The 25,549-nt window shown below is 36.2% G+C and overlaps 1 protein-coding gene across 2 annotated transcripts in view; it reads left to right on the top strand.

The window, feature by feature from the left end:
* SLC2A13 (solute carrier family 2 member 13) overlaps positions 1-25,549 on the top strand; it is a 426,384-nt gene that overhangs the window by 268,565 nt on the left and 132,270 nt on the right. The window lies entirely within an intron of this gene.

Here is a 25,549-nt window from a genome sequence, read left to right as displayed (position 1 = left end):
AATAGACCTAAGGACAAGTCAGCCATTATACTTTGCCTGGAGTCTAGCTAAGGAAATAGTAATCTGTTTAGTGATAGAGGAAAAAAACCTGAATACAACATGGAGCTCTTTATTTTATTTTTTTTAACAGCTTTACTGGAGTATAATTGCTTTACAATGTTGTGTTACTTTCTGCTTTATAACAAAGTGAATCAGCTATACATGAACATATATCCCCATATCTCCTCCGTCTTACATCTCCCTTCTACCCTCTCTATCCCACCCCTCTAGGTAGACACAAAGCCCCGAGCTGATCTCCCTGTACTGTCTGGCTGCTTCCCACTAGCTATCTGTTTTACATTTGGTAGTGTATATATGTCCATGCCACTCCCTCACTTTGTCCCAGCTTACCCTTCCCCCATCCCCGTGTCCTCAAGTCCATTCTCTACGTCTGCGTCTTTATTCCTGTCCTGCCTCTAGCTTCTTCAGAACAATTTTTTTTTTTTAGATTCCATATATATGTGTTCATACAGTATTCGTTTTTCTCTTTCTGACTTACTTGTATGACAGTCTCTAGGACCATCCACCTCACTACAAATAACTCAATTTCGTTTCCATTGTATATATGTGCCACATCTTCTTTATGCATTCATCTGTAGATGGACACTTAGGTTGCTTCCATGTCCTGGCTATTGTAAATAGTGCTGCAATGCACATTGTGGTACATGACTCTTTTTGAATTATGGTTTTCTCAGGGTATATGCCCAGCAGTGCGATTGCTGGGTCTTATGGTAGTTCTGTTTGTAGTTTTGTAAGGAACCTCCGTACTGTTCTCCATAGTGGCTGTATCAATTTATATTCCCACCAACAATGCAAGAGGGTTCCCTTTTCTCCACACCCTCTCCAGCATTTACTGCTTGTAGATTTTTTGATGATGGCCATTCTGACTGGTGTGAGGTGATACCTCACTGTAGTTTTGATTTGCATTTCTCTAATGATTAGTGATGTTGAGCATCCTTTCATGTGTTTGTTGGCAGTCTGTATATCTTCTTTGGAGAAATGTCTATTTAGATCTTCTGCCCATTTTTGGATTGGGTTGTTTGTTTTTTTGATATTGAGCTGTATGAGCTGCCTGTATATATTGGAGATTAATCCTTTGTCAGTTCCTTCGTTTGCAAATATTTGCTCCCATTCTGAGGGTTGTCTTTTCATCTTGTTTATGGTTTCCTTAGCTGTGCAAAAGCTTTTAAGTTTCATTAGGTCCCATTTGTTTATTTTTGTTTTTAATTTCATTTTTCTAGGAAGTGGGTCAAAAAGGATCTTGCTGTGATGTATGTCATAAAGTGTTCTGTCTATGTTTTCCTCGAAGAGTTTTATAATGTCTGGCCTTACATTTAGGTCGTTAATCCACTTTGAGTTTATTTTTGTGTATGGTGTTAGGGAGTGTTGTAATTTCATTCTTTTCCATGTAGCTGTCCAGTTTTCCCAGCACCACTTATTGAAGAGGATGTCTTTTCTCCACTGTATATTCTTGCCTCCTTTATCAAAGATAAGGTGACCATATGTGTATGCATTTATCTCTGGGCTTTCTATCTTGTTCCATTGATCTATATTCCTGTTTTTCTGCCAGTACCATATTGTCTTGATTACTGTAGATTTGTAGTATAGTCTGAAGTGAGGGAGCTTGATTCCTCCAGCTCCGTTTTTCTTTCTCAAAATTGCCTTGGCTATTCAAGGTCTTCTGTGTTTCCATACAAATTATGAAATTTTTTGTTCTAGTTCTGTGAAAAATGCCAGTGGTAGTTTGATAGGGATTGCACTGAATCTGTAGATTGCTTTGGGTAGTACGATCATTTTCATAATGTTAACTCTTGCAATCCAAGAACATAGTATATCTCTCCATCTGTTTGTATCATCTTTAATTTCTTTCATCCGTGTCTTATAGTTTTCTGCCTACAGGTCTTTTGTCTCCTTAGGTAGGTTTATTCCTAGATACTTTATCCTTTTCGTTGCAATAGTAAAGGGGAGTGTTTCCTTAATTTCTCTTTCAGATTTTTCATCATTAGTGTATAGGAATGCAAGAGATTTCAGTGCATTAATTTTACATCCTGCTACTTTATCAAATTCATTGATTACATCTAGTAGTTTCCTGGTAGCATCTCTGGGATTCTCTATGTGTAATATCATGGCATCTGCAAACAGTGACTGTTTTACTTCTTCTTTTCCGATTTGTATTCCTTTCATTTCTTCTTCTTCTCTGATTGCTGTGGCTAAAACTTCCAAATCTATGTTGAGTAATAGTGGTGAGAGTGGGCAACCTTGTCTTCTTCCTGATCTTAGTGGAAATGGTTTCAGTTTTTCACCATTGAGAATGATGTTGGCTGTGGGTTTGTCATATATGGGCTTCATTATGTTGAGGTAAGTTCCCTCTATGCCTACTTTCTGGAGGGTTTTTATCATAAATCAGTGTTGAATTTTGTCAAAAGACTTTTCTGCATCTGTTAACATGATCATATAGTTTTTGTCCTACACTTTGTTAATATGGTTTATCACATTAATTGATTTGCGTATGTTGAAGAATCCTTGCATTTCTGGGATAAACCCCACTTGATAATGGTGTATGATCCTTTTAATGTGCTGTTAGATTCTGTTTGTTAGTATTTTGTTGAGGAGTTTTGCTTCTATGTTCATCAGTGATATTGGCCTCTAGTTTTCTTCTTTTGTGGCATCTTTTTCTGGTTTTCGTATCAGGTTGATGGTGACCTCGTAGAATGAGTTTGGGAGTGTTCTTCCCTCTGCTATATTTTGGAAGAGTTTGAGAAGGATAGGTGTTAGCTCTTCTCTAAATGTTTGATAGAATTTGCCTGTGAAGCCATCTAGTCCTGGGCTTTTTTTTTGTTGGAAGATTTTTAATCACCGTTTCAATTTCAGTGCTTGTGATTGGTCTGTTTATATTTTCTATTTCTTCCTGGTTCCGTTTCAGAAGGTTGTGCTTTTCTAAGAATTTGTCCATTTCTTCCAGGTTGTCCATTTTATTGGCATATCGTTTCTTGTAGTAATCTCTCATGATTCTTTGTATTTCTGCAGTGTCAGTTGTTACTTCTCCTTTTTCATTTCTAATTCTATTGATTTGAGCCTTCTCCCTTTTTTTCCTGATGAGTCTGGCTAATGGGTTATCAATTTTCTTTATCTTCTCAAAGAACCAGCTTTTAGTTTTATTGGTCTTAGCTATTGTTTCCTTCATTTCTTTTTCCTTTATTTCTGATCTGATCTTTATGATTTCTTTCCTTCTGCTAACTTTGGAGTTTTTTTGTTCTTCTTTCTCTAATTGCTTTAGGTGTAAGGGTAGGTTGTTTAGTTGAGATGTTTCTTGTTTCTTGGGGTAGGATTGTATTGCTATAAACATCCCTCTTAGAACTGCTTTTGCTGCATCCCATAGGTTTGAGGTCATCATGTTTTCATTGTCATTTGTTTCTAGGTATTTTTTGATTTCCTCTTTGATTTGTTCAGTGATTTCTTAGTTATTTGGTAATGTATTGTTTAGCTTCCATGTGTTATATTTTTTACAGATTTTTTACTGTAACTGATATCTAGTCTCATAGCTTTGTGGATGGAAAAGATAGTTGATATGATTTGTTTTTTTAGTTTTACCAAGGCTTGATATGTGACCCAAGATATGATCTATCCTGGAGAATGTTCCATGAGCACTTGAGAAGAAAGTGTATTCTGTTGTTTTTGGAGGGAATGTCCTGTAAATATCAATTACGGCCATCTTGTTTAATGTATCATTTAAAGCCCGGGTTTCCTTATTCCTTTTCATTTTGGATGGTCTGTCCATTCGTGAAAGTGAGGTGTTAAAGTCCCCTACTATGATTGTGTTACCGTCGATTTCCTCTTTTATGGCTGTTAGCATTTGCCTTAAATATTGAGGTGCTCCTATGTTGGGTGCATAAATATTTACAATTGTTACATCTTCTTGGCTTGATCCCTTGATCATTATGTAATGTCCTTCTTTGTCTCTTGTAATAGTCTTTATTTTAAAGTCTATTTTGTCTGATATGAGAATTGCTACTCCAGCTTTCTTTTGATTTCCATTTGCATGGAATATCTTTTTCCATCCCCTCACTTTCAGTCTGTATGTGTCCCTAGGTCTGAAGTGAGTCTCTTGTAGACCGCATATATATGGTCTTATTTTTTGTATCCATTCAGCCTGTCTCTGTCTTTTGGTTGGAGCATTTAATCCATTTACATTTAAGACAGTTATTGATATGTATGTTCCTATTACCATTTTCTTCATTGTTTTGGGTTTGTTATTGTAAGCCTTTTCCTTCTCTTGTGTTTCCTGCCTATAGAAGTTCCTTTAGCATTTGTTGTAAAGCTGGTTTGGTGGTGCTGAATTCTCTTAGCTTTTCTTTTCTGTAAAGGTATTAATTTCTCCTTTCAATCTGAATGAGATCCTTGCTGGGTAGAGCAATCTTGGTTGTAGGTTTTCCCCTTTCATCACTTTAAATATGTCCTGCCACTCTCTTCTGGCTTGCAGAGTTTCTGCTGAAAGATCAGCTGTTAACCTTATGGGGATTCCCTTGTATGTTATTTGTTGTTTTCCCCTTGCTGCTTTTAATATTTTTTTCTTTGTGTTTAATTTTTGGTAGTTTGATTAATATGTGTCTTGGCGTGTTTCTCCTTGGATTTATCCTGTATGGGAGTCTCTGCGCTTCCTGCACTTGATTGACTATTTCCTTTCCCATATTGGGGAAGTTTTCAACTATAATCTCTTCAAATATTTTCTCAGTCCCTTTCTTTTTCTCTTCTTCTTCTGTGACCCCTATAATTCAAATGTTCTTGCGTCTAATGTTGTCCCAGAGGTCTCTGAGACTGTCCTCAATTCTTTCCAGTGTTTTTTCTTTATTCTGCTCGGAAGTAGTTATTTCCACTATTTTATCTTCCAGGTCACTTACCCCTTCTTCTGCCTCAGTTATTCTGCTATTGATTCCTTCTAAATAATTTTTAGTTTCATATATTGTGTTTATCATTGTTTGTTTGCTGTTTAGTTCTTCTAGGTCCTTGTGAAACTTTTCTTGTATTTTCTCCATTCTATTTCCAAGATTTTGGATCATCTTTACTATCATTACCCTGAATTCTTTTTCAGGTAGACTGCCTATTTCCTCTTCATTTGTTTGGTCTGGTGGGTTTTTACCTTGCTCCTGCATCTGCTGTGTGTTTCTCTGCTTTCTCATATTTCTTAACTTACTGTGTTTGGGATCTCCTTTCTACAGGCTGCAGGTTCATAGTTCCCGTTGTTTTTGGTGTCTGCCCCCAGCGGGTAAGTTTGGTTCATTGGGTTGTGTAGGCTTCCTGGTGGAGGGACTAGTGCCTGTGTTCTGGTGGATGTGGCTGGATCTTGTCTTTCTGGTGGGCAGGACCACTTTGTTTTGGGGTGTCTGTGAACTTATTATGATTTTAGGCAGCCTCTCTGCTAATGGGTGGGGTTGTGTTCCTGTCTTGCTAGTTTTTTGCCATAGGGTGTTCAGCACTGTAGTTTGCTGGTCATTGAGTGGTGCTGGATCTTAGCATTAAGATGGAGATCTCTGAAAGAGCTTTTGCCATTTGATAATACGTGGGGCCGGGAGGTCTCTGGTGGATCAATGTCCTGAACTCAGCTCTCCTTCCTCAGAGACTCAGTCCTGACATCCAGCTTGAGCATCAAGACTGTCAGCCACGTGGCTCTTTCCTGATATTATTTTCTTCTTGAGGGCCAGCACTTGCTCATCTGTGTATCTCCATTGTTTGAAAACTAGCTGATGCCTCTTAAATGTCTTGAAAAAGCATCATAGAGACTTGAGGTGTAGGTCTGCCTCTTCAGTTCTTCATGGCCGGCCAATTAGCTGTGCTTTCCCTGTTATCAGTTTGTCAAGTCAGAGAGTCCAGGTAAGACGCTAAATGCACAAAATAATCCACCTTGCTAACTCTGAAGGGTTGCTAAATCCATAGGATGCAACATTGAGCTCTTGAGGGGCAGAATGTGGTATGTCAATCTTCAAAGGGACATAAAAATACTATTTACTGTATTTTAAGGGTAAAACAAAGGATTTTGAGAGAAAATTATGAGACCTTTAGAGCCTAATCATCTCCACTGTATCATCACCATCACCATCATGTCTTCACCCTAATTATACAGGCATAGTGTTTGTAAGCCTCATGTAATATTTTCAAAAGAGCTTTGTCTTTCATTGGTTCTTTTCCGTGAAATAATTTGATAATAGTTATCACAGTCTGAAAAGGAGACATTTGACCCATCAAATTCAATTCTAGAATTTTTTCCTAAGGGAATATTCCTGCATATAGAAAAACATATGTACAAATATATTCACCGCAGGGCTTTTTCAAGAACAAAAATAGGAACAAAAACCTAAACTTTCAACAATGACAAACTGTTTAATAATTCCACCTCAATATAACAGTGTACTGTTAAGTCATTATTAATAACAGATGATGTCTATAAAGTGTTTACCATGTGCCAGGCACATAATAAAATTACATGTATTAATGTAGTATAATTCTTAACAGCCATTAGGTTTTGTCTAAAATATTATATTTGTATGTATTTAGTTTATATATGCCTGGATATATTTTGTGATTTATGAATATATTTGTACAAGAAAAATTTTAGAAGACTATAACAAAAATGTAAATAACAATATAGGTGAAATAGGTTAGAATGATTTCTTTTATTGAAATATTTTTAATATACAAAATTATATTTCAGGTATACAGCATAGTGATTCAGTATTTTTACAGATTATACTCCATTAAAAGTTGTTACAAGATAATGGATGTAATTCCCTGTATTATACAATATATCCTTGTGCTTATCTGTTTCGTACATAATACTTTGTATCTTTTAATCCCATACCCCTAATTTGTCCTCCCCTTTTGCTCTCCCATTTGGTAGCCAAGTTTGTTTTCTATATCTGCGAGTCAGTTTTTGTTTTACAAATACATTCACTTGTATTACTTTTTAAGATTCCACATAAATGATAACACACTGTATTTGTCTTTCTCTCTCTGACTTATTTCACTAAGTATAATATTTTCTATATCCATCCACATTGCTGCAAATGCCAGAATTTCACTCTTTTTCATGACGAATATCTATTGTATGTATATATGCCACATCTTCTTTATCCATTCATCTGTTCATGGGCATTTGGGTTGTTTCCATGTTTTGGCTAGTGTAAATAGTGCTACTGTGAACATTGGAGTGCATGTATGTTTTCAACTTACTGTTTTTGTTTTTACTCGTTTTATACCCACAAGTGGAATTGCTTGTGTCGTATGGCAGTTTTCTTTTAGTTTTCTGAGGAACCTCCATACTGTTTTTCACAGCGGCTTCACCAATTTACATTCCTACCAGCAGTGTACAAGAGTTCACTTTTCTCCACATCCTCTCCAACATTTGTTATCTGTAGACTTTTTGATAGCCATTCTGACAGGTGTGAGGTGATACTTCATTATTGTTTTGATTTGCATTTCTCTAATAATTAGCAGTGTTGAGCATCTTTTCATGTGTTTGTTAGCCATCTGTATATCTTTGAAAAAATATCTATTCAGGTCTTGTGCCCATTTTTTGATTGGGTTGTTTGGTTTTTTGATGTGTAGTTGTATGAGCAGTTTATATATTTTGGATATTAACCCCTTATCAGTCATGTCATTTACAAATATTTTCTCTCATTCCATAGGCTGTCTTTTCATTTTGTCTGTGGTTTCCAGTGCTGTGCAAAAGCTTTTAATTCAGGCCTACTTATTTAGTTTTGCTTTTATTTCCTTTGCCTTAGGAGACAAATCCCCCCAAAATTGCTACAATTTATATCAAAGAGGGTTCTGCCTGTGTTCTCTAGGAATTTTATGGTGTCAGATCTTAAATTTAAGTTTTTAGTCCATTCTGAGTTTACTTTTGTATATGATGTGAGGAAGCATTCTAATCTCATTCTTTTCCATGTAGCTGTCCAGTTTTCCCAGCACCACTTGTTGAAGAGACTGTGTTTCCTCCATTGTATATTCTTGCCTACTTCATCAGATATTAATTGACCATAGGTGTGTGGATTTATTTCTGGGATTTCTATTTCATTCCATTCATCTATGGGTCTGGTTTTGTACCAGTTCCTTGCTATTTTTGATTTTTTTTTTCATCGAGGCACAGTTGATGTACAACATTATATAAGTTTCAGGTGTACAACATAGTGATTCACAATTTTTAAAGGTTATACTTCATTTATAGTTATTATAAACTATTGGCTATATACCCTGTTATAAAATATATCCTTGTAGCTTATTTATTTTATACATAGTGGTACAAACTACTACTAATTGTAGTTTTTACCTCTTAATCCCCTACCCCCATACTGTCCCTCCCCACTTCCCTCTCCCCCCCAGGTAACCACTGGTTTGTTCTCTGTACCTGTGAGTCTGTTTCTTTATTGTTATATTCACTCGTTTTTTTTTTTTTAGATTCCACATGTAAGTGACTAACATATAATATTTGTCTGTCTCCATCTGACTTATTTCCTTAAACATAATACCCTCCAAGTCCATCCATGTTGTTACAAATGGCAAAATTTCATTCTTTTTTATGACTGAATAATATTCCATTATGTATGTCTAAGATTCCACATACATATAAATGATATATATATACCACTTATTGAAGAGACGGTCTATTCTTTGTTGTATATTCTTGCCTACTTTGTCATAGATTAATTGGCCATAAGTTTGTGGGTTTATGTCTGGGCTTGCTATTCTGTTCCATTGGTCCATGTATCTGTTTTTGTGCCATTACAATGCTATTTTGATTACCTAAGCTTTGTACTGTATTCTGAAGTCTGGGAGCATGATACCTCCAGCTTTGTTCTTTTTTCTCAAGAATGCTTTGACAATTCGAGATCTTTTGTGGTTTCATATGCATTTTAGGATTACTTATTTTAGTTCTGTGAAAGATTTCATGGGTATTTTGATTCGGATTCCACTAAATCTGCCGATTGTTTTTAGTTACTGTGGTCATTATTTTTTTTTTTTTTTTTGTGCGGTACGCGGACCTCTCACTGTTGTGGCCTCTCCCGTTGTGGAGCACAGGCTCCGGACGCACAGGCTCAGTGGCCATGGCTCACAGGCCTAGCCGCTCCACGGCATGTGGGATCTTCCCGGACCGGGGCACGAACCCGTGTCCCCTGCATCGGCAGGTGGACTCTCAACCACTGCACCACCAGGGAAGCCCAGTGTGGTCATTTTAACAACGTTAATACTTTCAATCTGATAGCACAGGATATCTTTCCATTTCTTTGTATCATCTTCAAATTTTTTTATCAATGTTTTATACTTTTCAGTATATAGGTCTTTCAACTCCTAGCCTAAATTTATTCCTAGGTATGGATATGATTTTAAGCTGGATTGCTTTTTTTTTTCTTCACCCTCTCTTTCTGATATTTCATTACTAGAGTCTAATAAAGCAACAGATTTCTGTATATACCTTTAGTATCCTGCAACTTCGCTGAGTTCATTTATTAATTCTAATAATTTTAGGGTCAAGACTTTAGGGTTTTCTTTATAAAATATCTTGCTGTTGGCAAATAGTGATAGTTTTACTTCTTCCCTTCCAATTTGATGTATTTTATTTCTTTTTCTTGTCTGATTTCCATGGCTAGGACTTCCAACACTATCTTAAATAAAAGTGATGAGAGTGGGTATCCTTATTTTATTCGTAATTTAGAGGACTTTCAGCTTTTCACAGTTGAGTATGATGTTAGCTGTGGGTTTGGCATAAATGACCATTATTTTGTTGCAGTATGTTCTCATTTTTGTCATGAATGGATGTTGCATTTTGTCAAATACTTTTTCTCCATCTTTTGACATGATCATGTGAATTTTATTCTTCCTTTTGTTAATGTGGTGTGTCACATTGATTTATTTGCAAATATTGAGCCATCCTTGTGACCCTGGAATAAATTGAACTTGAACATGGTATATGATCCTTTTTATGTGTTGTTGATTCAGTTAGCTAATATTTTGTTGAGTATTTTTACATCTATATTCATAAAAGATATTGGCCCATAATTTTCTTTTTTTTTCTTCTTCTTTTTTTTTTTTTTTTTTGTAGTGTCTTTGTCTGGTTGTATTATCAGGGTAACGGTTGCCTCGTGGAATAAATTTAAGTGTGTTCCCTCCTCTTCAGTTTTTTGGAACAGATTGAGAAGGATTGGTATTAGTTCTTCTTTATGTGTTTGGTAGAATTCCCCTGTGAAGCCAACCGGTCCTGGACTTTTGTTTGCTGGGAGGTTTTCTGTTTTGTTTTGTTTTTCTTTCCTTTTTCTTTTTTTTTTTTTAATTGAAGTATTGCTTTGTTTTTTTACCGTGTTGCATTAGTTTCAGGTGTACAGCAGAGTGTTTCGGCTTTCAGATTCTTTTCCATTTAGGTTATTACAAGATACTGAATACAGTTCCCTATGCTATATCCTTGTTTTTTATCTATTTTTTATATAGTAGTGTATGTCTGTTAATTCCAAACTCCTAATTTATCCTTCCCCCACCCCTTGCTCTCCTCTTTGGTAACCATGTTTGTTTTCTATGTCTATGAGTCTATTTCTCTTCAAAAAAATAAGTGTATTTATCTCATTTTTTTGGATTACACACATAAGTGACATTATATAATTTTTGTCTTTCTCTATCTGACTTACCTCACTTAGTATGATAATCTTTATGTCCATCCATGTTGCTGATGATAGCATTATTTCATTCTTTTTTATCACTGAGTAATATTCCATTATATATATATGCTGGGAGGTTTTCTTATTACAAATTTAATTTTACTACTACTGATGGTTTCATTCAGATTATCTGTTTCTTCTTGATTCAGTCTTGGCAGGTTGTATGTTTCTAGAAATTTATCCTTTTCTTCTAGGTTGTCCAGTTTGTTAGCATATATCTGTTCATAGTACTCTCATGATTTTTTTATCTCTGTGGTATTGGTTGTTATTGCTCCTCTTTCATTACTTATTTTGTTTATTTGCATTCTCTCTGTTTTCTTCTTGGTGAGCCTGTCTAAACGTTTATCAAAAACCAGCTCTTGATCTTTCCTATTTCTTTTTTAATCTCTATTCTGTTTATTTCCTCTCTGATCTTTATTATTTCCTTCCTTCTGCAGACTTTGGGCTTTGTTTGTTCTTCTTTTTCTAATTCCTTTAGGTGCTAAGTTAGGTTGTTTGTTTGAGGTTTTTCTTGTTTCTTGACAAAGGACTGTATTGCTATAAACTTCCTTCCTGGAACTGCTTTTGCTGTATCCCATAGATTTTGAAGTGCTGTGTTTGCATTTTCATTTTCTCGAGGTATTTTCTGATTTCCTCTTTGATTTCGTCATTGACCTGTTGGATTTTAGTAGCATATTGTTCAGTTTCCACACGTTTTTTCTTCTCCCATTTTTCTTTTTCTAATTGATTTTTAGTTTCATACCACTGTGGTTAGAAAAAATGTATGATATAATTTCTATCCTCTTAAATTTGTTGAGACTTTTTTGTGGCCTAGCATGTGATCTACCCTGGAGAATGATCCATGTTCACTTGAAAAGAATGTGTATTCTGCTGTTTATGGATATAATATCCCATGGACATTAATCTTTTAAGTCCAGCTGGTCTCTTGGGTCATTTATAATCACTGTTGGCATTATTCATTTTCTGTATGGATGATCTGTTCATTGATGTCTATGTGGTGTTAAAGTTCCCTAATATTATTGAACTATTGTTAATTTCTCCCCTTAGGTCTGTTAGTATTTGTTTATAATATTTAGAGGCTTTTGTAGGGGGTGCAAATATGTTAACAAATGTAATATCCTCTTCTTGTTTTGATCCCTTTGTCATTATATAAAGCCCTTCTTTGTCTTTTGTTATAGCCTTTGTATAAGTCTATTTTTTTGTATATGAGTTTTGCTACCCCCGCTCTCTATTCATTTCTATTTTCAGGAATTATCTTGTTCCATCCTCTCACTTTCAGTCTGTATGTATTTTTAGTCCTGAAGTGAGTCTCTTGTAGGAAGCATATTGAAGTCTTGTTATTTTATCCAAACAGCCACCCAGTGGCTTTTGATCAGAGCATTTAGTCCATTGACATTTAAAGTAACTGTTGGACAAAAAGACAACCCTTAGAATGGGAGAAAATATTTGCAAATGAAGCAACTGACAAAGGATTAATCTACAGAATTTACAAGCAGCTCATGCAGCTCAATATCAAAAAAACAAACAACCCAATCCAAAAATGGGCAGAAGACCTAAATAGACATTTCTCCAAAGAAGATATACAGATTGCCAACAAACATATGAAAGGATGCTCAACATCACTAATCATTAGAGAAATACAAATCAAAACTACAGTGAGGTATAACCTCACACTAGTCAGAATGACCATCATCAAAAAATCTACAAACAATAAATGCTGGAGAGGGTGTGGAGAAAAGGGAACCCTCTTGTCTTCTTTTTTTTTTTTCTATTGCTGCCTTTAGAATTCTCTCTTTATATTTAACTTTTGCTATTTTAACTCTGATATGTCTTAGTGTGGGTCTGTTTGAGTTCATCTAGTTTGGGACCCTCTGAGCTTCCTGTACCTGGATATCTGTTTCTTTCTTCAGGTTTAGGAAGTTATCAGCCATAATTTCCTCAAATACCTTTTCTATCCCCTTCCTTTTCTCTTCTTCTGGAACCCCTATAATGTGAATGTCAGAATGCTTAATGTTATTTCAGTGATCTCTTAAATTGCTTTCATTTTTAAAAGTTTCTTTTTCTTTCTTCTGTTCTGATTGAGAGATTTCCATCATTCCATCTAGATCACTTATGCATTCTTCTGTATCATTGAGTCTGCTATTCATTCCTTTTACTGTGTGGTTTTTTTTTATTTCAGCTGTTGAATTATCCATTTCTGATTTTTTTTATATTTTCTGGTTCCTTATTTAAATATTCAGTGTTTAGATCAATTCTTTTCCCTAATTCAGTTAACATTTTTACACCAATGTTTTGAATTCTTTATCTGGTAAACTGTTTATTTCTGTTTCATTATTTATTTTTTCAGGGATTTTTCTTTTGCTCTCAATTAAGAGTAGTTCCTCTGCCTTTTCATTTTGCTTTAACTTTCACTGCCTCTATGAATTTAGGTGAAACAGTTACTTATTACAGCCTTAAAGGGGTATTGTTGTGTGGTAGTGTATCTATACAGACTGCATGTGCCCAATGCCTTTGATGGGAGAGCTGGGTTTAACATGGATGCAGTCGTCTTTCCTCTGGGTGTGCTGGCAGCAGTCACCTTGGTAGTGGGTGGGGCTGGAGATGGATGGGCTAGAACAGGCTGCAGATATGAGGCTAGACTTCTCTGCTCACCACCCAGTCTAAGTTGCTCACCACTAGATTCTAAGTTGCTGGAGCAGAAGCCCTGAGGTTCAGGCTTGAGCTGACTCTGTTCCCTTTAAGTGTGTGTTTTTCCCTCTCCCTGCACTGGGACCTTTGCCCGAGAAGGGGAATGCTGAAACAGGTGAGGCCTGTTCACCAACAGCGATCCCATAGCTGCCAGTGTAGGCATCTGTGGCTCTGCTCAAATGCAGCTGTACCTGTAAGACCCCTTTGTTTCTCACAGCTCATCACTGCTTCCAGCCTTCACTGCTCCCCCACTGTTGTGGAACCACTCTGCAGGCCGGGTGGGGGCCCACGTGGACTCTCAGCTCATGTCTGGGGATTAGCTGTGGTACAGCAGCCACCATCAGGGATCTGGGCTGCTTATGAGGCTCTGCCTGAGTAAGCACCAACAATGGCCACCGCTATCCCACCCAGGCTCCACCCTGGGACCAGGTTGAGTTTTTCCCCTGGTCCTGGCAGCCCCAGATCCAGTGCTGCACTGTGGTGTGGAGTGAGCAGGGCTGGAGCACTTGTTCAGCTCAGACTGGAGCCCACAGTGAGTCTGTCACAGGAAAGCTGACTGCTGATAGGGCAGACCTCTCTGCACCCTGCCTCGGGCTAGTTTGTGTGCCCCTTGTAGCACCATCCAGGTTTCTCCAGCCTTTCTGTCTGACCCAGAGGTCCTCCAACCACCCGGGGGGGCTTGTCTCCTCCTTGTAGGACCCCAGGACTGGAATGCACAGTCTATGGCTCAACCTGCTCACTCCCCATGGTGGGTGTCCACTCATGTAATCTCCCTTCTCCTTTCAGTCCCCTCCCAGGGGCACAGGTCCCAACCTAATCACTGTTCTTCCCCTCCTATCCAAGAACATATGTATCTTTCTTACAGCCTTGGTTGTATAGGAGTCCTGCCAGTTTCCAATTAGTTTTCAATGAGGATTGTTCCATATGTAGATGTATTTTTGATGTGTTTGTGGGGGGATGTGATCTCCATGTCCTCTTACTCGCCATCTTGATTGCCCTCTGTGGAGTGATTTTTTTTTTTAATATTGTGTTTTATAATTTTTATAAACTGAAGATATTACTTAATTTGGGCCTTTAGTTACAGATTCTCTAACTCTGTGCTGTCAATAGAATAGCTCTGTGGAATAGAATGTCCACATGCATTTTAATGAAAATTAATTTGAAATTAAGTAAAATCTAAAATTCACTTCCTCAGTAGCACTTGCCACATTTCCAGTATTCAATAACCACAGGTGGTTGGTGTCTCTTTCATATTAGACAAGCAAATATAAAACATTTCCATCATCACACATGCTCTGTTGGGCCAGTGCTGACTAACTCTTGAATTAAAGGCTGTAGTCCAGCAGCAGTTCCTTGTAGAAACAGTAAAACATCTCCATCCTACGAGTTATAGCAGTGTAATTGTTATATCTTTTCCTGCGTACTTGTGGTAGGCAATTGATTGTTATAACAGCTGTCTGTTAAGCAGAGGTATGAGATTCTGAAATTGGGAGCCCAATTTGGGCATAGCTTAAAGTCTGTCTTTGAAGACTGGCAGAAGTATAACTGTGTTCTTTCAGAGTGCTTGATTACCTCACACCTGTCAGAATGGCTGTTATCAAAAAGACCACAAATAGCAAATGCTGACAGGGATGCAGAGAAAAGCGGACCCTTGTACACTGTTGGTAGGGATGTAAATTGGTGTAGACACTCTGGAAAACAGTGTGGAGGTTCCTCAAAAAACTAAAAATAGAACTACCATATGACTCAGCAGTGCTGCTCCTGGGTATATATCCTGAAGAAAAAAAAACACACTAATTTGAAAAGATACATGCACCCCAGTGTTCACAGCAGCATTATTTACAATAACCAACATACGGGAACAACCTAAATGTCCATCAACAGACAATTGGATTAAGAAGATGTGGTATATATACAGTGAAATATTACTCAGCCATTAAACAAGAATGAAATACTGCCATTTGCAGCAACTGGATGGACCTAGAAGATATTATGCTTTAGTGAAGTAAGTTAGACAGAGAAAGACAAATGCTATGTAATATCACTTATATACATAATGGAATAGTGGAATCTAAAAATTAATATAAATGAATGTATATGCAAAACAGAGAGAGACTCATAGACAACAAAATTGTGGTTAGCAAAGGAAGAGTAAAAGGCAGGGGAGGGACAAATTAAGGATATGGGATTAACGGATACAAACTACTATATTTAAAATAGATAAGGACCAATGATAGACTATATAGCACAGGGAATTATATTCAATACATTGTAATAACCTGTAATGGAATTTAATCTGCAAGAATACTGAGTCACTATGCTATATACCTAAAACTAACACTATATTAAATATCAGCTCTACTTCAATTTTTAAAAATTAACAATAAAAAATAATAAAGGGTTTGAGCTAATCTCTTTGTTTTAAATGTGTGTATTATATAGATATCAGTTGTCACCATCCTTTTTTCTAATGGATGGAAGGATTGGGTCACAGAAAGATTGGCCAAAAGGCATAATATGTCTCTTACTCCAGAGGTCTCTTTATTCACAGGAATACTGATACAGAAATAAAAATATCAATTGCTTGCCCTCATGAAAGTAAGCACTGAACTAAGGGTTAGAAATTGTCTCTTCTTCAGTTTTTCTTTTTTCTTTTACTATCCCATCTTTTTGGTTAAAATAAGTGAAGACATATATTACATATACACTCCACCATGTAGCAAGTTGAAATTCCAGTTAAAAAAAAAAAAGGACATGGGATTTTTCATGCATGTAACTTGATTGTAACGATTATAAAAGTTGTAAATATTTTAACTCACTATTGGCAAAATAATTTGTTTTTCAATAAAAGCGTATACAACTTTACAAGCTTTTGATTATATGAAAAACTAATAAATATGAAGTACAAAGTGTTTTACTGGGTTATACTGAATAATATCTGAAGTCTTCAGTTTCTGAGAAAACTTTGGACATATTTAAATGCTGTTGAGCCCTATTATTTTCTTCTGGTAATCGTATTTTTCTTTGAAAAATACCCATAACTTCTGCAGTTTAGTGCATCCTAAGGTGCATCCAAGAGTGGCAGACCCACTCACCACCTATTACTTAGTGTTCTGCTGCTGCTGGTTGTGGTTCCTTCTCTTTCCTCAGGATTTAGGTCATGGTCCTGGAGTGCATTTTAAGCATAGGTATAGTAGGGTTTGCTCACCAGCTTTCTGTGTAGCAGTAGTTTGGACAGTTATTGTTAGTACTCTGTGGTTTCATCTCCATTTCTTTTTTGTCTTACCTTTCTTTTCCTTTCTTTCCCTTTTTGCTTGCTTTTTCTCTCTTTATCTTTGTTGCATCTCCCTGCTTTCTTCCCTAATCTTTACATTTGTTTTACTTGTTTTTTTTTTTTTTTTGGTACGCGGGCCTCTCACTGTTGTGGCCTCTCCCGCTGCGGAGCACAGGCTCCGGACACGCAGGCTCAGCGGCCATGGCTCACGGGCCCAGCCGCTCCGCAGCATGTGGGATCCTCCCAGACCGGGGCACGAACCCGTGTCCCCTGCATCGGCAGGCGGACTCTCAACCACTGCGCCACCAGGGAAGCCCTTACTTGTATTTTTTATTGCCACCGAAGGCCAGTATTCGCCCATGAGCCTAGCTAGTCCTTTGGATTGACCTTGAACTTAATGATTGCTGATGTCTGCTGTAGTTGTTTACCCTGATTCTAAAATATATACCTTTAAAGTAACACAAAAAGATCGGTTTAATTTTATTTTGCCCTTTAATCAGTTCAGTGTTAGAATTTTTAATCCATTTCAAATATGGTCTGGGTTTAACCACGCCAATATCCAAGCTAAATCAGTTCAGCAGGACAAATTATTTTTGTAGACTTGAAGGCTAATTTTACCTCTTCTTGACATTCTTTTCTTACATCAAGCAAATGTTTTCCCTAAAGGTTTAGTGACTTGCGTGTCTGAATGTTGATTATGGCTCAGAGGAAACATTCTACAAACATATTGCTGTAATCTACTTTTATTCATCATGTTCATGAATGTTCTGTTAATCAGATTGAAAATGTGGATAACTAGTATTCAGTGAATTAGAATTAAACAAAGTAAAGCAAAATAAAATTTTAACTCAAAAGCTGTGATGGCCATATTTTTTACTGATAACAATTGAAGACAAATCAAGACTTTCATAGTCCTTCATTTTCAATTTAATTAATAGAGCTGCTGCTGTGTGCAAAGACCTAGTGACATGGTACTGTAGCTAGTAGAATGCTGGTATGACCATGCTTACTAAATGCTTGCAAAAACATTTATTAAAATGTACTAAACATTTACCATAATGTACCAACTGCCTACCAAGTGTACTAAAACATTTAAAAGTAAATTGCTTTGCCTTTTGAAATATTGTACATGTCAATTTTTTCAATATTTATGTTACTCCCTACTAACACATTTATCAGTTGTAAAAATTAATTTATTGTTTAACAGAAAGAATGGATTGACTTTTTATGTTTTCAATTATTAACAGAATCTGAAGACATTATTTTTTAGGCTTCAAATAAATTGCAGAAAATATGTTTCTTTTAAGTTTAGTTAAATAAATTACTTGAAAATGAAGACTTTAAAACCAGGTCCAGGACTCCTCCCATAAACAAACCCTGTCCCCCCCAAGAAAGCACATATTATTTATTGTACAAAAGATTAGTTTTTCTAGTTGGAATCTGACTTCTTACTTTTAAATTAACCCTAAATTTTATTTTTATTAGAAAAGAACTGTAAATTTTCAAATAAAAATTTTATTTTCTATAAGATAGATAGAGATAAAATAAATTATTGGAAGAAAACAACCATCTGTTTAAAATGCCATCAGGTATTTTCGTAGAGAATTGGCCAACCTAACTTAAATGACTTATATGGTTTCACTTTCTTATTCTCTGTAACTCTCATTGGTTTCTCTTATTTAATATTTTGTACTGTCTTCCTCAGTAGAGAATATGCAAAGAATACATTATCATGGTTTTCATTCCAATAATATGGAAATTGAATTCAATTAATTGAATTTAGAGTAATTTGAATTCAGATTGTAATATCACAATTAGAATCTAGGGCTTCCCTGGTGGTGCAGTGGTTGAGAGTCCGCCTGCCGATGCAGGGGACACGGGTTCGTGCCCCGGTTCGGGAAGATCCCACATATCGCAGAGCGGGTGGGCCCGTGAGCCATGGCCGCTGAGCCTGCGCGTCCGGAGCCTGTGCTCCGCAACGGGAGAGGCCACAACAGTGAGAGGCCCACGTACGAAAAAAAAAAAAAAAAGCAGAACCATAGGCAATAATGATGATGATGAGACCACTTATAACAATGGTAATTTCACAGTAAAGGAGACAGATTGTCTCAGCTGAGTGGCTAGGAAAGGCTATAGGTAAATGTTGAACCCATATAGATTTAAGCAGCAGTGTGATTTAGGGGAATGAGTCCTTATCTGAACCCATCCGTACCACTAACCTCAGGCAAGTTCTTAACCTCTCTAAGCCTCCAGGTTTCTAAGATGCAGAATTGCAAACCTTGAGGATTGTTGGCAGTAACATAGACCTGAAGAAAATATCCATTATTTTCAAATTCCTGTCTTAATCTTCACTATAGAACTCATGAAGTAACATACTTTCATTGCTCCTCTAATTCATTAACTGAAGAAGCAGTAGGGTTGAGTAAGTATATCAGAGGTGTTCATATGCTTTCTTAAAGTAAGTTATAAACCCCCCATCTTCTCTCGCCTAAACTATTAATGATTTTACGTATGAGCCAAGCTCTGTGAATGGATAGGAATATGCAATCATGAGCAAAATAGGGTGCCTTCCTTAAGGTTATTGAGAGTTCAATGGCGGAGTCACAAAAATAAAGAAGCAGTTATCCTACAATGAGAAGATGCCATGTTAATGGTAATCACAGTGCATGGATGGGAGCTTAGTGCTTAATGGAAAGGGTGAAGGGGATTGGGGAATGGTTGGTAAAGTTTTCCAAGAGAAGAAGCTTCTTATATGCATCTTCAAATTAGATCTGAAAAAGTACTTTTGAAACTTTGAGGACCTTAGTAATTTAGGTGCCCAACATTTTTCTGCTACCATTTGTTTTTTAAGAATATGTATGTAATAAAATTCATCATTAACATGAAAAAGTAAGAAGAAATATATTTAAATTATTCATAATCCCATCTCTCAGAGATGACATTTCCCTTTTTATGTTATATGTATATACTTTGACTTACAGAATTAAAATCATGTCATATATACCCATTTATTAGTTTTTTTACTTAATAGTAGGATGTTACTATTTTCCATGTTATTACTTATCATTTTTAAATGTTTTTAATAGTTTTATAGAATTATTTTGTATAGCTAGGCCATAGTTTGTTTAACCATTCTCATAATGGTAGGGTATCAATGTATTAGTTTTCTGTTGCTGCTGCAAAACCCCACAAATTTAGTGACTTCAAAAATCCTACAAATTTATTATCTTAAATCCTCTATGTCAGAAATGTGACAGGGGTCTCAATGGGCTGAGATCAAGATGTCAGCAAGACTGCATTCCATTCTGGAATGTGTAGGGAAGAATCCATTTCCTTGCCTGTCCAACTTCTAAAGGCAACCCTCAGTTCATGCCCCCTCCCATCCTCCACCCAAAAATCCATCTTCAAAGCCAGCAATGGTGAGTTGAATCCTCACATCACATCACTTTGACCTCCTTCTTAGTCACATGCCTCTCTGACTCTTCTCTGCCTCCATCTTTGACTTTTAAGTCTCTTGTGATTATGTTGGACCCACCTGAATAATCCACTATCATTTCCCTATCTCAAGGTCAACCTTAATTCCATCTGCAACCTTAAGTTTCCTTTACCGTGTAAAGTAAATAACATTTTCACAGATTTGGGGCGTTAGGACATGGACACCTTTGGCAGGACATTACTCTGCCAGGCACAATGTGGTTTTAATTTTTTTCAGTTTTATAAACGATGTTGTATAATAATAATGATGCTCTAATGAACTACATGAGTTTTCAATTACATCTCTTTTTTTAAGGTAAACACATGGCCAACGTTTTCCTGTAAATTGAATAATATTCTCCTTATTTATTCATTACATATGACTCAAGATTTTATATACTAATAATTCATGATTTCGTACTAAAAAAGTGATACAGACATATATTACTTAATACTGGTGACTGGGATTATTTTACAGATTGTAGAGTTTCTGCTCACATGTAGCAATTTTAACTTATTATAGAAATAAAAAATATTATTAGCCAGAGACAAGTTGGAAGCGAAAGCAGATAAAAATATGAATAATTTTATTTATTTTTTAGTTGAAATAATCATATGGGATAATAAGAACAAATGAGGGTTTAGAACTTAAAGTAAAATATTTTTCACCACTAAAGCATAAACTCTGCCTGTACTCACTTGAAGTGTATAATAGTGTGTGAGGGTGTAGAGTACATTCACACTCTAATAATTATAAAATATAGAATAACTTGTTTGAGAGGAAGCATATACTTGTATTAATGTATGTTAAAATTTCTCATTTAATATAAAAAAGCACAAGAATCTGCCAGTACTTTAAATTTTAAGAGAAATATATAGCATCCTGAGAAAATAAGGTAATAATTTAGAAATAATGAAAAATTTAGCAACAAATATGAGATTGATAACAAATTTTGGGATTTGAATTGGAATTATAAATGATAAATAAGTAAGAAGTCAGATATGTATGATCTGCAAAAAGATAGGCCTAATAAACTTTAAAATGAATAGTGTGACATGATAACGTAAGCCAACATCTGGTTTGCTTTTAGTAAAAATAAGAGCAATCCCTTCATCTAGTTTGTAAATATTTCTAAAACCACGGTATCACAGCTAACATTTTAAGTTATATTGTTCAATATAAGGAGAGTTTTCATTTGTATTTTTGAAAAGTAAACACTTTGAACTGTTCAGAATAAAAATAGTTCAGTGTTTATGGTTATTTGAAACCCTGGAATAATTTTAGTTGTTTTTATTCAGATATAAGCAAATCATAACTGTATGAGATTATAGCTATATGAGTCAGGATATAAAACTAAGTCTCATCAAGTAGTATTATAAAATTTTGATTATAAGAATTCCATATGGAAGAAAATACTGTCTATATTCAAAGGGATCTCTATGTTGAACTTCTTTGCCTGTTATGCCACTGTTAACATCATATTGAAAAAGTGATCATGAAAAGTTAGTCAGTGCCCTCTTGCAATTCTGTCCTGTCTGATAAAGGGTAAATATTCAAAAACAGGATAAGTTTTGCATACTGTCACTAATTGTAAGTATGTCGCTAAATTGTATGTTTTAAGTAAAGAACCTAGAACGGTTAAGTATATAAGCACTTTCTCCCATGAACTAGACAAGCAGCAGAACTTGGGCATTTGAGGCAGCCTACTTACATGGCTCTGCTACTTCTCCAGAGGGACATGGATTCTCCAGGGGTTTTTACTAAGTCAGCCCAATCGATTCATTAGTTGATATCTGCCAGATCAGTTCCACAGAGTTTCCAAGTTTCACAAGGCTGCGAGTGGGTCTGGGATGTAGGGTACAGAGCAGGGGCAAACTCATTTTTTGAAGCTTCCTGAAATTAGAAGGAAAAGAGTTGTTGATCACTGGTCTGTTCACACCATACCCCTCTGGCTTCTGCCTTATTTAATCCATAAAGAGAAGGCAAAACAGAAGAGGGGGCTCATACGGTGACAAGAATAAGCACATACTTCTTGGCTCCAGGTCCATGCTCTTTCCTCCCTGTAGTAATACCGTCACTTTTGTGCCTTCCTTGCCAAGAAGAAAGAACTTCTAGAAATCAAAACACATACACACACACACACACACAGATTTAGTTAAAATATAACAGTAGTCTTCACAACAGAATAACAGGTTGCTTCCTCATAGAACTGGAATAAGTAAGTAATCCTCAGCCACAGTCAGGTCATTAAAATAGAAGCAGCTGGAAGGAGAAGGAAGTCTACTCTCCGGTGTTTAAAACAAACAAACAAACAAACAAACAAAAACTCCTGTTCAGTATCCAATAGTTCCTTGCCCCACCATCACCATAATAGACAGAATGTGTGAGTAACTCTACTTCTCCTTTATCTCCTACGTTTGTAAAGATGCTCTTTTTGTTATTTATATTCCTCTTTAAGTCCGTTCTTTAAGTTTATTTTAATTGATTCTAGAGTTCCCAGTGGAGAGGAGAGTTTAGTTGGCTTTGGGCTTCTGGGACAAGCTAGTGCTCTCTATCCCCCTTAAGGGGCAGCATGCTTCTGGCATATCTCTTGTAACAGGCTGGCTGCCCATCCATTGGCCCATCTCTGAAGGTCTCTTTCTAACTAAGTGTAATTTTATGATTTTTATATTTTATGAATTTCACAATTAATGACAACTTATTTGGCAGCAAAAGTGCTAAACAATACAAAAGACTCTAGTTGCAGAAAATGAAGATAGTTTTCATGCAGAAAAAAATTGTAAAGTTGTAAATGTGCGCATAAGGGTTTATGTTTTGCGCTGTGCATAGAGTGAATAAACTGAGTAAGAATTTCCATAACAGTCTCTTTGGGATCCTGAGTATGTATGAGAACGGAGAGCTTTATGTTGAGTTAATTATACCCTAAAAATGCTTATTATTGACTCTTATTGAGTTTGCATTTTCATAAAGTGTGATGATTGAATGATATAATATGGGTAAATCACATCTGGCTACTACTTGGCATATGGTAAGTGCTCAATAGATGTTATTTCTCCTTTTCCACTTTTATCAGGAGAGAAGTTCTGCCATCAGCTCCAACTCTAAAATTGAGTTTCGTAGACTCAGAAAATGCTAATAAATGTTAGCCATTATTCTTGTTGTTTTTCTCTTCCGTGTTTCTTATGAAGCAGCTTTAGGTTTTCATCATAAAAAACAAAAAATGAAAAGGGCATTTATAGAACCAATTCTACATGTTTAAAGGAAAGTGGAGAATTAAGGGAATCCAGTCAATTCAGACACATAGAAATATTTAACTCAAAAGTATTTTCCTAATTCTGGCTTTTCAGAATTAACAAGATGATTCGATGCTTTTCTATAGTATTTAAAAATTAAAATGAATGTCTTTCATGATGTATCACCTCAATAAATGTATGCTGACTCACTGATAATTGCTTTTTCTTCTTTAGGTCAAACTTCATGTGTACACATAGGCAGAATTTTTTCTGTCATTGGTGAAAGGTCCTGCACTTCCACTAATAATTGAACAAGCATGTCCTGGTGCTGCCTGCATGCACTTGAAATGAACCAAGTGCAGTTTTAGGTCTTTCTTTGAACATCAAAGGGCACAGTGCTGTCAGCGTGCCTGGATCAAGTCAGCCTAATTTACTGTTTAATAATACATTGGTGTGGGAGCCCTCTCTTTGCAGTGTTTTTTGCCCAGGGCTGTTACAGCTCAACTTGTTCCTCTGGTGTTAAAAAATTGATCAGCTTTCTTTCCCCAATATTTGGAAAGGGAAAAATAAGATTTATTCATACTAATTCAAAAGTCTTTATTCACTTCAACCCTTCCTTATTCCAGAAAAAGTTTGAGGACTTAATTAAACATATAGAGAGGCAGTAGATACAATCTTTAAAGATAGTGATTTAGGAAAGAGGACAAAGTAGGACAAGATAAGATGATTTCTGTAAAAGAAACTTGCTGTAGAGTAGTGTCTGTACGAACTAGGTCACAAAGTCTATCATTTTCAAAGTGTTTTTGGAACCCCCTAAGTTAGAATCTCTTAAAATGAATCAATTATGGGCAGTGGTGAGTGGGTGGGGATGAGCAAAGAGGATGGACAGCTTGGAATCTTGTGTTTGTTACAATCTCCAGATTGATTTTTATTCACACTACAGTTTGAGAATCATGTTACTCTAAATGTTTTAGCAGCCAATACAATGTAGACAATACATGTTTCACAGTGTCCCTAAGAGAGAAATAAATCAATTATCCCGGAGAAGCACAAGAACTCCTTACTAAGGTCAGAGAGAAGTTCTCTCTGAGTCCTCGTGGTGACTATAATATCCATTAATATTTATCTTTTCATAGAAAGTTTATTGTAATCATCTAAACTTATAGGCATTGGTTTTCATATCTAGAGTGGTTAAGTCACACCATGCAATTCCTTTATCCACAGTATAGCAGGAAATAGGGAAACAAAGAAAATTATCTGTATACATTTTACATGTTAGGTGACGGAATTCTCTGGTACCTTGTTCACAGAATTGCATTCTACTTCTGCTGCCTTCTCTTGTTCCACAAGCCCACTCTTCCTCAGGAGATGGACTCATCATTTTGGAGAGTTGAAGAGTGAGCATATTAGGGAATTTCAAGTACAGCCAGTCAGTGTGTTGTTCTCACTCTTTGAGAAGTGAGCAATCCTGTTGACCTTTATAGCATCCTTTCCTTCCAGTATGCCTTCTTCCTCTCTCAACTCTTTGGCTTCATGAGCACCAGTGGATGGAGCTCCTTTTCCATTTATCATGGATCCCCTGCATCAAAGGCTCACCTTAAATGTAGTCATATTCAGATCATTGCCGTCTCCTATGAAATCAAAACCAAGAATTTCCTTCCTGGCTATAACATCCATCTCTGCCACTACAGTTTTTCTACTCAGTGAACCAAATAAGTATTTGTCATTCTGATTATGATTTATAGTCTCATAAGTCCTTTCTACTTCTCTCTGTTCATGATCCTTGAGCTGGTTTCAAAGGCTGTCCCAGACTAAGTCTTGTGGTAACTAGCATCCTAAATTCCTTGACCTTTTGTATTTTTTTCAATGTTGGAATGAGATGTGGTAATATGGCTAATTGGAATCACTGATTAACAATTTGGACTGTTGGGTGGAGTTGATCACTGCCTATGTTCGAATAGCACTTTAATCTTACAGCTCCAGTAAAACTTGGCCCATTGGGATGTAATTTTTATGTGTATGGCAGTTTCCCTCAGTGGAATGAGAGACCCTGCCCTCCCCAAACAGTCCCAGATTTTACTTGTCTTTTTATTTCCCACTGTCTCTAGCACATAGTATGCCTCAAATAAATATATTTTAATTG

The sequence above is a fragment of the Pseudorca crassidens genome, chromosome 11 (genome assembly GCF_039906515.1).
Source record: "Pseudorca crassidens isolate mPseCra1 chromosome 11, mPseCra1.hap1, whole genome shotgun sequence".
Lineage (NCBI taxonomy): Eukaryota > Metazoa > Chordata > Mammalia > Artiodactyla > Delphinidae > Pseudorca > Pseudorca crassidens.
This window is presented reverse-complemented; position numbering and strand designations above follow the sequence as displayed.